The sequence below is a fragment of the Haematobia irritans genome, chromosome 4 (assembly GCF_050003625.1).
Source record: "Haematobia irritans isolate KBUSLIRL chromosome 4, ASM5000362v1, whole genome shotgun sequence".
Taxonomy (NCBI): domain Eukaryota; kingdom Metazoa; phylum Arthropoda; class Insecta; order Diptera; family Muscidae; genus Haematobia; species Haematobia irritans.
Window position 1 is genome coordinate 42,561,156 of NC_134400.1, and position 19,301 is coordinate 42,580,456.

General features: G+C 33.2%; 1 protein-coding gene and 1 long non-coding RNA gene across 3 annotated transcripts in view; both read left to right on the forward strand.

The window, feature by feature from the left end:
• Rnf146 (Ring finger protein 146) overlaps positions 1–19,301 on the forward strand; it is a 96,332-nt gene that overhangs the window by 63,563 nt on the left and 13,468 nt on the right. The gene's annotated exons all lie outside the window — the stretch shown is intronic.
• On the forward strand, positions 4,463–4,902 carry LOC142236836 (uncharacterized). Its single transcript, XR_012722222.1, has 2 exons — positions 4,463–4,562; positions 4,652–4,902. It is a non-coding gene; the product is annotated as an uncharacterized LOC142236836 (long non-coding RNA).

Sequence of the window (19,301 nt, forward strand, 5' to 3'; positions counted from 1 at the left end):
GTATCACCACTTTCGCTGTGCCATACAAGTAACTTCGCAAATTGTAGAGTGACCACAATATTGCCAGCATCTCCCTTTCGTTGGTGGCATAGTGTTCCTCCTCTTCAGATAAAACCCTGGATATAAACGTTACAGGTCTCCCCTCCTGACTTAATACCGCCCCAATGGCTTTGTTCGAGGCATCGGTCGTCAGGTGGAATTCTTTCTCAAAATCCGGGTATGCCAGTACTACCTCAGGCGATTCCAATGCATTCTTCAATGAGTCAATCGCTGTTTTCTCCGTGTTGGTCAAGAATATCTTAATCTTTCTAAACTCATTCCTGGTAACTTTACCGTTGTCTCCTCTCAATAAATTCGTGAGAGGTTTTGCCATTTCAGCAAACCCCTTAATGAACCTTCGATAAAAATTAAAGAGACCGAGAAGTGAACGTAATTCACGGAGATTACTCGGGTATGGAAAATTTACAATGGCCTCTACCTTTTTCGGGTTTGTTCTAACACCCTCCGCTGACACCACAAACCCGAGGAATTCTACCTGATTCTTAAAAAATTCACATTTGTCCAATTGGACCTTCATATTAGCACGTTGCAAGGTTGTAAAAATTTCCTCGATGTGTTTAAGATGAGTTTCATAATCTTTGCTAAAAATTATGATATCATCAATGTAGACGTAACATGTCTTGCCAATAAACTCTCGAAGTATATCATCCAATGTTCTCTGGAATATGGATGGAAAATTCTTAAGGCCAAATGGAAGCCTAGTGAACTCGAACTTCCCATTGCTGATGGAAAATGCAGTTTTTTCCATATCTTCCTGTCTAAGCGGTACCTGGTGGAAACCACTTTTCAGGTCTACCACAGAAAAAACTTTATTCCCTCCTAGATTGGCCAGAACCTCACTAATTTCCGGTATAGGGTATCTGTCAGGTACCGTTACCGAATTCAGTTTCCTGAAATCAACTACTACCCTATACTTCTTTTTTCCTGATGCGTCTTCTTTTTTTGGTACCACCCATATCGGTGAATTATACGGAGAGCGGGATGGCCTTATTATACCATCGTTTAACAGTTTTCTTATTTCCGCATCTACCACCTCTCTCAAGGCATGCGGATATGGGTAGTTTCTCGTATAGGTAGGTGTGTTGTTGGTGGTATTGATTTCCGCGACAACCTTGGTAGTGTACGTCAATCTCTCTTCCGGTTCCAAGAATAAATTACTGTGCCTTCTAACAATGTCCTTTAATTCATTAGTCTGACATTCTGGTAAGTGTGCTAGTCTCAATTCAATATTTTTGACGTCTTGAAAAATGTATTGGCTGGTAGGTATTTTGCCAACTCCCTCAAGAGTAAGGTAATTTTCCTTGGTATAGATAACTGCAGAAAGTTCCCTCATTGAGTCATTGCCCAGAATACCATCAAACGTTTGTAATCCTGGTAATAGGAAAAATTGGAGTGGTCTTGTCCTTCCCCCAAATATATCTAGATAAACATGCTGTGACACAATTATTTCCTCTTTTACTGCTTTTGCCGAAAATAAATCCCTGTTTTGTTTAGGGTTGCTTACCAGACTAGGCTTAATATAGTTTTTATTGCTTCCCGTGTCTACTAGAAATCTTAATTGATGGCCGTTCCTCGCTGTTACTGAAAAGAATGGCAACGAGGAACTCCTTATACAAAAAAATTAAGTTCATCTTTAAGATCTTTGTCCCCCAAAACATTATCAGAGGTTTCAATACCAACGTTACCACAATTCGAGATTTCATTGACGTATTCCCTATCCATAATTTCGGCGTAATTTTCCATATCAACTTCTCCTCCAACAGCACCCTCTTGATATCCATAGTCTTGCATTTCAGCAACGGTTTCCACCTCCCATCTCGGGTCTGGAGAGTTACCCGTATTTAAGTGGAAGTTTCTTTGGATTTTATTTGCCGGTCCTTGAAATGACCCTAGCGGTCTTTTATCGGCAAATCTTGGAGGTGGTCGATTCATGTAATCGACCTGTCTTGTTTGCGCGGACCTATCTATATCCATCGGTTCAGGTTTTTGGGTATTCGATTGAGGAAGAAAACTATAAGGATTTCTATACGGGTTATGTTGTCCTTGTCTAGGATTATACGCATCATGATAGAGTTGTTGTTTATCCGGCTGCCGCATTTGCGTATTAAAATTCCTTGGCGGTAAGGGCGGTCTTGGTGGCAAAGATGGCCTCATTGCACCCCCTGTGTGAGCCAATTGTGGATAAAATTTGTGGGTATTATTTGCAGGATTCCGGTTGGTACTAACTGTTTTTTGAGCTTGCCCATATGCATGATTCAATCGATAACTCATATTGTCCAGCTTTAAGCATAGCTGCAAAGCTTGTGGGAGAGATGTAGGCTCCTTTACGCTCAAGAGCCTAGGGAGATCCCCTCTTAAACCTCTTATAAAAGTATCCAAAGCTTTGTCTCTATACGCATTTGTCATAGCAAAGAGGCTGCTGTCATCTAGTTCTAGACAAGCTACTTTATCAAGAATCAGCGATAGATGTTGATAGACCGCTTGGTAATATTCAGTTATAGTGCGGTGGCCCTGCGTCATTGTCGACATCTGGTATTCAAGAGTTCCAATGTCCCTCTTGTCGGAATAGTGCATCATCAAGCACTTCCTTATTTGCGTCCATTCTAAAGGCGTCCTGTATGAGTCCAACGCCGCGTCTGCTTCTCCCACAATCTTTGTTCTAATTGTATGGAGGATAGCATAGTATCGCGTCGTTCCTCTCAATTGCTTAAATAATTCCAACACTCGTTCAACGGACTTCCGCCAGGAAGAGAACTCCCCTGGTTTTCCCGAGAATTCCCTGATTGATTTCACTATATCCGGAATTTTATCTAATTCTTCTATTCGGATAGTGCCCACTGGGTGGTCTTCCCCCTCCTCGTTTACGACGCTATCCCTATCGTTCATGACCTCAACAATAATATTCCTGATTTGCTCCTTTTGTGCTGCGGAAAAACCCGCAGTCCCACCGGAGCCTCCTGTTGGTCCAAAGTGTAGACTCGCATTAAGTTTCTCTGTGATCTCATCTACCGACATACTGTTTTTTTTTTTTGTTTTTTTTGTTTTTTTTTTTTAAATTTAAGGATTCGGAAAGGATTTAGGAAAGGTTTTAGTTCAGGTAATTTTGGAAAGGAAGTTATTAGAGATTCAGTCTATTAAAATCAAGAATATTATCTTATCAGACAATAATAAAATTTTGAAAATTTAAGTTTCTTATCCTTTGTAAAATTAATTCGCTCACTTACCCAATAATTATTGTATTCATATTCTGGTTTTTATTTTAATGTCAAAGGTGCGGTTATTTAATGGCAATTCTTTTGGAGTATTCAGAATATTGATTTTAGTTTAGGTTTTCTTTATCGGAAATTCGATTTTAGATTTAAATCTTCAACAATACATTCAGATCAGATTTTCATCGTTTCTTAACATTTTGCATTTTCATAAATCTTAATTTTTATAAATTTCATTTTTTTATCTTAATTTTCATAAACCTTCACAAATTTTCTTCAACTTTAACTAATTTATAATTATTGCTACAATATTTTTATCTTTCAGCACAATTATTTATTTTTCAGCACAATTATTTATTTTTCATTACAATTACAGCAATTACTGGATTCACATTAATTAGTTTGTCTTTTACTTAGTTTGTAATTATTTCTATGATATTTTTTCTTTCTTCAGCACAATTATTTATTTTTCCACACAATTACATTTGCTGGATTCACATTCCAGTCTTTAATAAGTTTGTCTTTTAGATAGCTTGTAATTATTTAATTAATTTTTCTTCACTTAAAGTCTACAACGCGGCCGCTGTCCTTTGTACGGACTCCGTTTTACTTTACGTTACTTCGGGGCGTCTTTTCCGCGTTCTCTTGTGTTTCGAGTGTGATCCTTATTAATCCTTATGACTGCTGTCACCACGGTACAGTCTTAGTGTCATTCAAGGATACGGTTTAAGGATCCGCCTGTTCGGGCGCCAATTAATAAATTATTTGTCAATTTGTTTTTTTAAAAATGTTTTGCGTATTGCCGAATGCAATACGTCTTTCTTTATTTAATTATATTTGGACACTCACTTAGTTTTAATAAATCGTAAACTATCATACGTCGCCTCAGACTGCCAACACGCGCATGCAACCTGATGCCTAGCCAGCAACTTGACTGGGAATGTTCACCTTTTGTTGTTCACACGCTGACTCCAATATCGTTGACTGCTGTCCTCATCATTTCATTATTTTAATATAGCATACGTCAACTTATATATATATATATATATATATATATATATATATATATATATATATATATATATATATATATATATATATATATATATATATATATATATATATGTATGCCTTGCGTTAATTTTGGGGACACAAAAATATATATGATTTTACGAGTCGGAAATATTCTCCACATCTTTTTAAGCTCATCTAACCCAACATTGCACTATATGGACCACATATTCCATTTATTTCGGCGATTTCCTACGCACCGTTAGTTATGAGGACAGCAGGGTACGCATCGTGAATTTTGAGGATGCGTCCCCAAAACTAACGCTAGATATATGCCACACATGATTACCACCATCTCGTTTATATTTTAGCATTTTTTATCAACGCCGTTCCCAATGCAATCTTGGCTATGATGTTCTTCTTTACGCATGAAAAGTCTTAAAATAATCTTAAGACGTTGTTATGGAAACTCCGACGGTGGTGCAATGTGATAAGGCGACTGTTAATGCGTGTGGAGCAGAAAATCCAGGTTCGAGTCACGGCACACGCAATTATTTTTACCAAAAATCTTTAGTTTAAAGACAAAATCTTTGGAATCAGCATTAAATTTCGTCAAAATCCAGCCAATTTATCTCTTTCTTCACACTCAAAAAAGTGGTTACAATATTTCAGCAAAACCGATTTAATTCATTGTTTGTTCGTGAAATTAGTAGCTTTTAAGATAGATTCGATGACTTTAATAATTTTTTGCGCACGTTAGTTAAATTAACTAAAACAGAGTAAAAAATCATACAGAAATGATGCATAAAGATTAGCTAAATTCATGTACACACAAAATAATTCAGAATTTATTAACATTGTTAATTTTACGAAATATGCACCCATCTTTAAATTCCTATAACACTAAAGACATTTTTGCAGTTTTGAACTCCAATTTGTTCTTCAAACTACGAAATATTTTTAATGAGTGAAACATAATATTTTGATCTAATAAATGTATTTATTATATGTCGCAAATATGTTATGCTACCCAGCAACAAAAGAGTATCCAAACAAATAGTAAAAATGTTAGTTTTAGATCCTGAAGTGGTGTTAAACAAAGTTAAAATTAACCCTTAAAAATATGAAAAAAGTGAATTAAAATAACTTGCTGTGTAGGACATCTTTGGTCGGGCATTTTAAGAAGTGAATTTAAAGCTGTGCCATTGGAACAACTTCGAAACTTTTTGCTGGGTAGTCTATATGACCATTATATGCTTGCACTTAAAAGTAATATGTTAAATATTTGAGTTCCAAACATATAATTTTTACACCGAAATATATGAAAACAGTCTTTTCGTCCATGTTTATTTGTACATAACATTTGTACATAATAACACTAATAGTTAAAAACAAGTATATACGGCCGTAAGTTCGGCCAGGCCGAAGCTTATGTACCCTCCACCATGGATTGCGTAGAAACTTCTACTGAAGACTGTCCTCCACAATCGAATTAATTGGGTTGCGGTAACTTTTGCCGATGACAAGGTATCTTAAAACTTCCTAATACCGTAATTTATACCACGTAGTCCATACGTGGTATATATTAAACTTAAAATGGCCGATTAAATACGTATATAATTAAGTTTGACAAAATTTTCTATAGAAATACAATTTTTACAAAATTTTCAAAAGATTTAAAATTTTGAAAACATTCTCTATAGAATTAAAATTTTGACAAAATTTTCTACAGAAATAAAATTTTGCCAAAATTTTCTATAGAAATAAAATTTGACAAAATTTTCTATAGAAATGAAATTTTGACAAAATTTTCTATAGAAATAAAATTTTTCTAGATTATTTTTGCTCGAGTGGCAAGCATGATTATGAACCGATATGGACCAATTTTTGTGTGATTGGGGATCGGCTATATATAACTATAGACCGATATGGACCAATTTTGGCATGGTTATTAGCAGCCATATATTAATACCACGTTGCAAATTTCAACCTGATCGGGTGAAATTTGCTTCTCTTAGAGGATCCGCAAACCAAATCTGGGAATCGGTTTATATGGGGGCTATATATAATTATGGACCGATATGGACCAATTTTTGCATGGTTGTTAGAGACTATATATTAATATCATGCACCAAATTTCATCCGTATCGGATGAAATTTGCTTCTCTTTGAGGCTCCGCAAGCCAAATCTGGGGTTCGGTTTATATGGGGGCTATATATAATTATGGACCGATGTGGACCAATATTTGTATGGCTGTTAGAGACAATATATTAACACCATGTACCAAATTTCAGACGGATCGGATGAAATTTGCTTCTCTTAGAGCAATCGCAAGCCAAATTTGGGGGTCCGTTTATATGGGGGCTATATATAATTATGGACCGATGTGGACCAATTTTTGCATATACTAACACCATGTACCAAATTTCAGCCGGATAGGATGAAATTTGCTTCTCTTAGAGCAATCGCAAGCCAAATTTGGGGGCCGTTTATATGGGGGCTATACGTAAAAGTGGACCGATATGGACCAATTTTTGCATGGTTGTTAGAGACCATATACTGACACCGTGTACCAAATTTCAGCCTGATCGGAAGAAATTTGCTTTTTTGAGAGCAATCGCAAGCCAAATTTGGGGGCCGTTTATATGGGGGCTATACGTAAAAGTGGACCGATATGGACCAATTTATGTACCCTCCACCATGGATTGCGTAGAAACTTCTACTGAAGACTGTCCTCCACAATCGAATTAATTGGGTTGCGGTAACTTTTGCCGATGACAAGGTATCTTAAAACTTCCTAATACCGTAATTTATACCACGTAGTCCATACGTGGTATATATTAAACTTAAAATGGCCGATTAAATACGTATATAATTAAGTTTGACAAAATTTTCTATAGAAATACAATTTTTACAAAATTTTCAAAAGATTTAAAATTTTGAAAACATTCTCTATAGAATTAAAATTTTGACAACACTTTCTACAGAAATAAAATTTTGCCAAAATTTTCTATAGAAATAAAATTTGACAAAATTTTCTATAGAAATAAAATTTTGACAAAAGTTTCTATAGAAATAAAATTTTTCTAGATTATTTTTGCTCGAGTGGCAAGCATGATTATGAACCGATATGGACCAATTTTTGTGTGATTGGGGATCGGCTATATATAACTATAGACCGATATGGACCAATTTTGGCATGGTTATTAGCAGCCATATATTAATACCACGTTGCAAATTTCAACCTGATCGGGTGAAATTTGCTTCTCTTAGAGGATCCGCAAACCAAATCTGGGAATCGGTTTATATGGGGGCTATATATAATTATGGACCGATATGGACCAATTTTTGCATGGTTGTTAGAGACCATATACTAACACCACGTACCAAATTTCAACCGGATCGGATGAATTTTGCTCCTCTAAGAGGCTCCGGAGTTCAAATCTGGGGATCGGTTTATATGGGGGCTATATATAATTATGGACCGATTTGGACCAATTTTTGCATGGTTGTTAGAGACTATATATTAATACCATGCACCAAATTTCATCCGTATCGGATGAAATTTGCTTCTCTTTGAGGCTCCGCAAGCCAAATCTGGGGTTCGGTTTATATGGGGGCTATATATAATTATGGACCGATGTGGACCAATATTTGTATGGCTGTTAGAGACAATATATTAACACCATGTACCAAATTTCAGACGGATCGGATGAAATTTGCTTCTCTTAGAGCAATCGCAAGCCAAATTTGGGGGTCCGTTTATATGGGGGCTATATATAATTATGGACCGATGTGGACCAATTTTTGCATGGTTGTTAGAGACCATATACTAACACCATGTACCAAATTTCAGCCGGATAGGATGAAATTTGCTTCTCTTAGAGCAATCGCAAGCCAAATTTGGGGGCCGTTTATATGGGGGCTATACGTAAAAGTGGACCGATATGGACCAATTTTTGCATGGTTGTTAGAGACCATATACTGACACCGTGTACCAAATTTCAGCCTGATCGGAAGAAATTTGCTTTTTTGAGAGCAATCGCAAGCCAAATTTGGGGGCCGTTTATATGGGGGCTATACGTAAAAGTGGACCGATATGGACCAATTTTTGCGTGGTTGTTAGAGACCATATACTAACACCATGTACCAAATTTCAGCCGGATCGGATGAAATTTGCTTCTCTTAGAGCAATCGTAAGCCAAAATTGGGGGTCCGTTTATATGGGGGCTATACGTAATACCATCCGACCTACATCAATAACAACTACTGGTGCCAAGTTTCAAGTCGATAGATTGTTTCGTTCGGAAGTTAGCGTGATTTCAACAGACGGACGGATGGACATGCTCAGGTCGACCCAGAATTTCACCACGACCAAGAATATATATACTTTATGGGGTCTTAGAGCAATATTTCGATGTGTTACAAACGGAATGACAATGTTAATATACCCCCATCCTATGGTGGAGGGTATAAAAAAGCATTACAAAACAGGCTGAAATATTAGCAAACTATATGTTATGCAAGTTCAGCGCATCGGCCATTGAAATGGTGGACATCCATCCTATGACAAGCCCATGTTAAATACATCGCTTCTGCGCCAATTTCAAACCACTTCTGGATCGAAAAATAACATTTTCAATACTTTTTGGGACACTTTTTTGCTGGGTTTGGAAGATGGCCATAAAATCTTAGTCTGTCCTGTTTATTTTACAAAAAATTGCGGATGTAATTAAGTGAAAGATATTTTGAAGGGTCTCGCAATTACCACACAAATTTTTTGATTATTTGAAATGTCGTATTGTTTGTGAATTAATTTTGCAATTGCTGACTGAGGCTTTTACAATTCCTAAGGTCCATTTTGACGTTTTGTAGGCAAAACTACACTGAAAAAAAAAACAGTGAACCAGGAAGAAAACTTTCTGTTTATTTTAGAAAATTTTAACTAAACAGTATTACAAACGCTGACCCCACGCCGGTATCACAAAAATAAGTAAATGTTTTTCGACAAATTCAAGAAAATTGACTAAACATATTTATTTTTTTTTTTCACTTGTTAAAAAAATTTTGTAGTTTGAAGGAAAAAATTGGTATTCAAAATTGCAAGAATGTCTTTAGTACCATAAATTCAAGATGGTCGCAATTGTAGTAAAATTTACAAATTTAAAGAAATAATAAACTATTTTGTGCGAAGTACGAATTTAGAAAATTTTTTACGCTTAATTTTATCGCGTTTTTTAGTTCATTCAACTGACGTACGCATTTGCATTAAGAAAAATAAAGTTAAATTGGCTTTAGTGAAATATAGTGTTCACTTAATTTTGAATGTAGGGAATGTTGAAGTCGATCTTACTCAGTTCACACTCAAGAAAATATTGTTTTGAGGCCAATGATTTCATGTTCTTCAAATACGAATCCAATTTTTTTAGACCCATTTCTTTGATATAAAGTTTTTTCCCTGCCTAAAAGTCGATCGACTTTTCAAAAAAGTCGATTTGTACTTATAGTTAAAATTGGATATCCTGACATGAAAGAAAATTTTGTTTTACTTGGTTTTAATAGTTCTGAAAAATTCTACAAAATTAATAAAATTGTGTTTAATATTGTTGGCATTTTGTATCTTGACTTCCCTGAAACAAATTTCTTTGTAAACGGAACGACAAATTTCATTCAAAGTACGAAAGATTTCGTTCTTTTCACGAAAAAAATTCTTCAATTTTTTTGTAGTTTGTATGAAACAACTTCGTACATTTTTAACTGAATTAACATATTGGCGAGAACCCGATAATTTTTGATAATCATTACAAATTTGTACTGGAAGACATCCGTGTACTTCAACAAACCAGAAAGAAATCACATTTAATTTTTGTAACTTGTAAGTTGGTACTGGAAGGCGTTCTTATTTCAAAAGAAAATTTTGTCAAAATTTTATTTCTATAGAACATTTTATCAACATTTTATTTCTATAGAAAGTTTTGTCAAAATTTTATTTCTATAGAAAAGTTTGTCAAAATTTTATTTCTATAGAAAAGTTTGCCAAAATTTTATTTTTTTATTTCTGTCGAAAATTTTGTCAATATTTTATTTCTGTAGAAAACTTTGTCAAAATTTTATTTCTATAGAAAATTTTATCAAAATTTTATTTCTATCGAAAATTTTGTCAATATTTTATTTCTATAAAAAATTTGTCAATTTTTTTTGTCAAAATTTTAATTCTATAGAAAATGTTTTCAAAATTTTATTTCTGTCAAATTTAATCAAACTAACTTACAATTAAGAAGACGGTGTTAAGAAGTTTTAAGATACCTTGCTATTGGCAAGTGTTGTTGCAACCCACGTAATTCGTAAAAGTTCCTGAAAGAGTAAAATTGATACGACGCAGCACCCAAAAAAATAATTCTCACCTCCAAATTAAATTTTAGATAAACAAAAATCTATATATAAAAAATTCTATAGAAATAAATTTTTGACAAAATTTACTATAGAAATAAAATTTTGACAAATCTTTCTATAGTAATAAAATTTGTACAACATTTTCTATAGAAATAAAATTTTGACAAAACTTTCTATAGTAATAAAATTTGTACAACATTTTCTATAGAAATAAAATTTTGACAAACTTTCCTATAGAAATAAAATGTTGACAAAACTTTCTATAGTAATAAAATTTTGACAAAATTTTCTATAGAAATAAAATTTTGAGAAAATTTTCTATAGAAATAAAATTTTGACAAAACTTTCTATAGAAATAAAATGTTGATAAAATTTCCTTAGAAATAAAATTTTGACAAAATTTTTTATAGAAATAAAATTTTGACAAAACTTTCTATTGTAATAAAATTTTGACAAAATTATCTATAGAAATAAAATTTTGGCAAAAAATTTTATAGAAATATTATTTTTTACAACATTTCTATAGAAATAAAGTTTTGGTAGATTATTTTTGGCGATATGGACCAATTTTTGTGTGATTGGCCATCGACTATATATAACTAAAGACCGGTATGGACCAATTGTTGCATGGCTGTTAGCGGCCATATACTAACGCCATGTACCAAATTTCAACCGAATCGAATGAATTTTGCTCCTCCAAGAGGTTCCGGAGATCAAATCTGGGGATCGGTTTATATGGGGGCTATATATAGCTATGAACCGATATAGAGCAATCTTTGCATGGTTGTTAGAGACCATATACTAACACGAATCGAATGAATTTTGCTCCTCGATATCATGTTTCGTTCGGAAGTTAGCGTGATTTGAACCAACGGACGGACATGCTTAAATCGACTCAACATTTCACCACGCCCCAGAATATATAAACTTTATGGGGTTTTAGAGCAATATTTCGATGTATTACAAACGGAGTGACAAAGTTAATATAACCCCATCCTATGGTGGAGGGAATAAAAATGTTCTCACTTCCACGAGGTTTATTTAGTTCTTAGCACCTATTTCTGTAATCAAACTATATAAAAAAAAAAAAAACTGTTTATTAAATATTTTTTGCTTGGACGGAGATTCGAACCGCGGACCATAAAGTTGGTTACCAAACCCACTACCCACTGAGCTACGCAGCTCTTATTCCCATCGCCGTTCAATTAGTACAATAACTATCAATGTTCAAACAACACATACAGTCAATCAGTTCTACTTCCAGACGAGATTACTGGCCACGCACACAGCCGAAGACAATCCTCGTTAGAGGAATTAAAAAACAAAAAACCAAAAAGAAACGTTGCCTAATTTCATTTATAAACAAAGTACAGCGCGCTTAAAAGTTGCCAATTTTATGTACTCAAGCGGGTAAATTTTCGAAGTAAAACATTGGCCTCGTGGTCTACACTCACAAAAAGTGAACTCTCTATTTCACTAAAGCCACTTTAACTTTATTTTAGTTCATGGAATTATTATGTTTGGAGAAAGTTTCCTTTACTCTAATAAGTTTTTGCGTACGTCAGTTAAACTAACTAAAAATGGGGAAAAAATTATACATAAACTAAGCATAAAGATATACTAAATTCGTATTTCTAACAAACTAGTTCATTATTTCTTTAAATTTGTAACTTTTACTAAACTTCGTATATCAATAAACACATTCTTGCAATTTTTAAGTCCGATTTTTTCCTTCAAATTTCAAAATTTTCTTGAACAAATGAAAAAAAATTAATTATGTCTAATAAATTTTCTTGAATTTGTCGAAAATTATTTACTTATTTTTGTGATATCGGCGTGATGCCAGCGATTGTAATATTGTTTAGTTAAAATTTTCTACAAATATTCAACAAAATTTATAAAATTAACCAAAAGTTTTCTTCCTGGAGGGTTCACTGTTTTTTCGGTATATGAATCTAATTTGAGAGAAAGGTATAAAACTTTGGGCTTTGTGCAGGACTGCCAATAAAATTTCAAGAAAAATCGTCACTATTTTCCGAATAAATTGTCATAATCGTCATTTCTATTTTAAAAATTGTCAAAAAATCTGCAATATAAATAATATTAAAACCAAACTAAATTTTTGGTTAACAACATAAGTGTTTATTTCATATAAAAAACAGAAAATTAACATACGTTACTATGCATTCCAACAACAAAAGAATAATGAATTCAGCTTTGTAAAAACAAATATAAAAAAACAAATATTTTTGTGATTTTTATTTAAATATAACAATAAAGATCTTTAGTATATACGTATCGGGCAACCAATTTCCAAAATTTGATCATAAAACTCTTATTGATTGACTCTCTAATAAGGAGGTACAATTTTCTATAGAAATCAAATTAACAAAATCTTCTATAAAAATCAAATGTTGACGAAATTTTCTATAGAAATGAAATTTTGCAAACATTTTTTAGCAATAAAATAATAAAGAATTTACAATAAAAAAATTGACAAAAATGTTCTATATACATAAATTTTTGCAAGAATGTTCTATAGAAATAAAAATGTGCAAAATTTCTACAGATATAAAGTTTTGACAAAATTTTCTATAGAAATAAAATTTTTGACAACATTTTCTATAGAAATAAAATTTTTAAGAAATTTTCTATAGAAATTAAATTTTGACAACATATTATATAGAAAAAAAATTTTGAAAAAAAAAATAAAATTTTGACAAAATTTTCTATAGAAATAAAATTTTGACAACTTTTTCTTTCGAAATAAAATGTTAACAAAATTTTCTATAAATTCAATATAAAACATTTCTTTCGAATAAAACAACATTTGTTTATATCTTAACCACAAGAATTTGATCAACAACTTCAAAAAAAAATTTTTTTTAATTTGGTAAAATTTCCTTCATATTTTGGTGGTTTATTTTTGGGGCGAGTGGCAACAGTGATACTAATACTGTAAATTTAAAATGAGGTATAGCTCCTACATGTATGAAAATGCTAGCAAAAACTCTTTTTTTGCTGGCTCTGAACTTTTTCTATTCAAATTTTTGAACGGAGCTAATATCGTCATTTTTGGGCAAAAATCGGAAAATCGGCAAAATTGGCAGTTCTGAGTTTGTGGTTATAACAGTGTCAATCCGACGAAAGATATATATATGAGAGCTATATTTGAATTTGAACCGATTTCAACCACATCTTTGGCATATATAATATAATCTTTTTCCCTCTGCGTAAAATTTAAATGAATCGGAGTGAAAATATCTTACACTGAAGGGATGTGGTTATATAGGTGTAAATCGGGCGAAATATACATATTGGATATAGAAACTTAACGATACTACACTGAAAAAAATATTGACCTAATATGCAAGATTACGCAACTTAAATTTTAGGACTCGAAATTTACGCAATGCTAAGGACAAAAATCTTTAAAATAATGACATTTTAATTAAAAGAAGGTTTATAATCCTTGCTTCAAAAATGTTTTTCATTAAATTTAGGACACAAATATTGAAATTTTGCGTTCTTCTGTTGAAGTTGTAGATCTTTGAAGTAAGGCAAATGGTCCTTAAAATAAAGAAAAACATTTTTAATTTAAAGAAATCGTCTTTAACTCAACTGACATATTGAATTTTTAAATTTAAGATAAAAATGCTTCAAATATAGGCTAAGACTTATTTTAAGGATTTGCATCTTTGGTTTAAAGTTTTTTTAGCATTAAGAAAACAGTTTTTGCTTGGCATAATTTGGATTTTAAAACTGGAATTTGTTTGTACATGAATACCTTTATTAATATATCGCAAACAGAGAATAAAAAGTCGATGAAGGAGATATGTATCCAATTTTAATTTTATCGATCCTAGATTTAAAGCCAGGGAGGTCTGTAAAAATTGTCTTCACTTTAAAGAAGCCGCATCTTTGGCTCGGAATCAATACCAAAATCCTTAAAGGAAGGTCAAAATCTTTGGATCCAAGTAAACTTTTTTTGAGTGTACTAATTTCGGTTTTTGTGCAAAATTTGAAGTAAATCAAGGCCAGAGTTTTAGGCTTTAGGAGCCGAGCGAACTATAACTTTGAATACAAAATTGTGTGAGCAAACAGACGGATATAGCAAGATCGGCTCAGACGCCGGCCTTGAGCAATATTTTCAATCTTGTTTCTTTCTGGGTGTACTAACTTATAATACTGTGTTGCACAATGCTGTAAAGGTTATAATAATTTACTCCGGAATGAAGCTTTATACAAACGAAATTTCCTATATTTATGAAGTATTTTCTTTATTTTCTTTCTTCCCCCAAACGAAATTTTAGTTTGGATATACCAATTGAGAAAATCTGTATGCTTCATTTTTGTATAATTTTCCCTCTTTTTAACGTACATAACAATTTATTAAAGTCGAGAAAACTTTCTCAAAACTTAACAATTCCATGAACTAAATGTCATATGAACTGAGTGTCATATAGGTTCACACTTTTTTGAGTGTACATTTTCATACCAAAAATTTATAAAATTTAATGAAAAATGCTGCCGCAGTTACCAAAATTAAAAAACCAACGGAACAATTTTAACAAGTCGATATCTCAACATTAGAGATTTTATATAACAATGTTTCTTTTTAAATTTAATAAAAAATGCAGCAATTTCTACCAAAAATTTCCAAAGTACCCATTTTCCTACAAACAACATTTTATTCAAATTGATTTGATATTTTTCTGAAAGAATGTAATTGATATTGATGCTACACGCAAAAACTAATTCATTCCTCCCAAAGGAAATTTAAGCAAACAAAAATCATTTCCGATTTTGTTTTTGCTATAAGAAAGTTTGATTAGAAGAACACACTGAAAAAAAAGTAAGGAAAGTCTAAAGTCGGGCGGGGCCGACTATATTGTACCCTGCACCACTTTGTACATCTAAATTTTCGATACCATATCACATCCGTCAAATGTGTTGGGGGCTATATATAAAGGTTTGTCCCAAATACATACATTTAAATATCACTCGATCTGGACAGAATTTGATAGACTTCTACAAAATCTATAGACTCAAATTTAAGTCGGCTAAAGCACTAGGGTGGAACACGATGTTAGTAAAAAATATGGGAAACATTTAAATCTGAAGCAATTTTAAGGAAACTTTGCAAAAGTTTATTTATGATTTATCGCTCGATATATATGTATAAGAAGCTTAGGAAAATTAGAGTCACTTTTTACAACTTTTCGACTAAGCAGTGGCGATTTTACAAGGAAAATATTGGTATTTTGACCATTTTTGTCGAAATCAGAAAAAACATATATATGAGAGCTATATCTAAATCTGAACCGATTTAAACCAAATTTGGCACGCATAGCCACTGTGGTCATATGAGTGTAAATCGGGCGAACGATATATATGGGAGCTATATCTAAATCTGAACCGATTTCAATAAAATTTGGCACACTTGACTACACTACACTGAAAAAAATATTGTCGTGAGGTCAAAGATTTCATGTCTTTAAAATACGAATGCAAATTTAGCTTAGCATAGAAGACGCATTTCTCCAATATAAAGTTTTTTTTTTTTGTCCAAAAGTCGATAAACTTTTCAATGAAGTCGTATTGTCCTTATAATTAAGTGATTTCACTTAAAAATGGGTATCATAACATGAAAGAAAAAATGTTTGGTTGAAGGTCAACTTGACTTTAATAGTTCAGAAAAATTCTTTAAATTTAATGAAATTTTCTTTAAATTTGTTGTCTTTTTGCATCTTGACTACAAAGCAAAAAATCGTGCAAATATAGGACATGTTTTTCAACACTTTATTTTAAAGACGTTTCTTAATTAAAACATAACATAATTTCTACTGGAAGTCGAGACTTAATATGGAAAATAAAGTTGTCGTTAACACGTTTTTAAAGAACTTTGATATAATATGAAGAAAAGAAGCTGAAAAGCGAAAATTTAAAATTTGATTCCTAGAAGCAAGTACACAAATCCCAAATTGGAAAGAGAATTATGTCTTAAAAGTATCCTTACTTTTATTCTCCGCTTCTTTGGAATCAATACCAAAATTTTTAAAGTAAAGACAAAATCTTTGGAACCGGGTATGCTTTTTTTCAGTGTACTAATTGTACTCTTAGTGCAAAATTTCAACCAAATTGGGGTAAAACTCTGGCTTCTGGGACCGTATTAGTCCATATCGGGCGAAAGGTATATATGGGAGCTATATCTAAATCTGAACCGATTTCTTCTAAAATCAATAGGGTTCTATTCTGAGCCAAAACACGTACTTGTGCCAAATTTGAAGTCGAATGGACTAAAACTGGGACCTAGACTTTTATTACAAAAATGTGTTCACGGACAGACGGACATCGCTATATCGACTCAAGAGCCCACCCTGAGCATATTTGCCAAAGACACCATGTGTTTATCTCGTCTCCTTCTGGGTGTTGCAAACATATGCACTAACTTATAATACCCTGTTCCACAGTGTGGCGCAGGGTATAATAGGTTGGCTGATAAGTCCCCGGTCTAACAAAGAAAAACAAATTTTTTTGCCAAAATTCGTTTTTATTATTCACCATAGTTTCCTTCAAGAGCAACACAACGATTATAACGACCTTCCAATTTTTTGATACCATTTTGGTAGTACTCCTTCGGTTTTGCCTCAAAATAGGCCTCAGTTTCGGCGATCACCTCTTCATTGCAGCCAATTTTTTTCGCTGCGAGCATCCTTTTGAGGTCTGAGAACACGAAAAAGTCGCTGGGGGCCAGATCTGGGTGGGGAAGCAATTCGAAGCCCAATTCATGAATTTTTGCCATCGTTCTCAATGACTTGTGGCACGGTGCGTTGTCTTGGTGGAACAACACTTTTTTCTTCTTCATATGGGGCCGTTTTGCCGCGATTTCGACATTCAAACGCTCCAATAACGCCATATAATAGTCACTGTTGATGGTTTTTCCCTTCTCAAGATAATCGATAAAAATTGTTCCATGCGCATCCCAAAAAACAGAGGCCATTACTTTGCCAGCGGACTTTTGAGTCTGTCCACGCTTCGGAGACAATTCACCGGTCGCTGTCCACTCAGCCGACTGTCGATTGGATTCAGGAGTGTAGTGATGGAGCCATGTTTCACCATTGTCACATACCGACGGGAAAACTCGGGTGTATTACGAGTTAACAGCTGCAAACACCGCTCAGAATCATCAACACGTTGTTGTTTTTGGTCAAATGTGAGCTCGCGCGGCACCCATTTTGCACAGAGCTTCCGCATATCCAAATATTGATGAAAGATATGACCGACACGTTCCTTTGGTATCTTTAAGGCATCTGCTATCTCGATCAACTTCATTTTACGGACATTCAAAATCATTTTGTGGATTGTTTTGATGTTTTCGTCGGTAACCACCTCTTTCGGGCGTCCACTGCGTTCACCGTCCTCCGTGCTCATTTCACCACGCTTGAATTTTGCATACCAATCAATTATTTCAATTGTTCAATTGATTTCCCTAGGACAGAGTCCGGAAACTCATTATGAAGCCAAGTTTTTGCTTCCACCGTATTTTTTCCCTTCAGAAAACAGTATTTTATCAAAACACGAAATTCCTTTTTTTCCATTTTTTCACAATAACAAAAGTTGCTTCACAAAAGACGCTCTATCTCACAAACTAATTGACTTACAGACGTCAAATTTTGACACGAATCATTTGAAGGTTGGTACTATATAAAAATAATATGCATTTAATACTAGTGATGCCATCTATGTGTCAGACCGGGGACTTATCAGCCAACCTGTTAAACAGTGAACCCACCAGGAAGAAAACTTTTGGTTAATTGTAGAACATTTTGAATATTTTTAGAAAATTTTAACAAAACAATATTACAATCGCTGGCATCACGCCGAGGTCACAGTAACAAGTAAATAATTTTCGACAAATTCAGGAAAATTTATTAGACATAAATAATTTTTTTCACTTGCTAAAGCAAATTTTGTAGTTTGAAGAAAAAATTGGAGTTCAAAGTTGCAAGAATGTCTTTAGTGACACACGAAGTTCATGATGAATGAATTTGTAGTAAAATTTACAAATTTAAAGAAATAATGAACTATTTTGTGAGAAATACGAATTTAGTTAATCTGTATGCGTAATTTGTGTATAATTTTTCCCCATTTGTTAGGTTAGGTTAGGTTAGGTTATGTGGCAGCCCGATGTATCAGGCTCACTTAGACTATTCAGTCCATTGTGATCCCACAGTGGTGAACTTCTCTCTTATCACTGAGTGCTGCCCGATTCCATGTTAAGCTCAATGACATTTGTTAGTTCATTAAACTAACGTACGCAAAAAATTATTCAAGTAAAGGAAACTTTTTCCATAGCATATATAATAATTCCATGAACTAAAATAAAGTTAAATTAGCTTTAGCGAAATAGAGAGTTCACTTGTTTTTGAGTGTAGCATATACTTTTTGTGATGAACGTTTATGTTTTTACAGGATGCGGAAACAATTTCATAAAGACTAACTCAAAACAAAATTTCTCACTTCCACGAGGTTATTTAGTTCTTAGCACCTGTTTCTGTAATACGAACAGCGTAAAAAAGTCTATTAAATCTTATATAATTTTTACAAATTATATTGCTTGGACC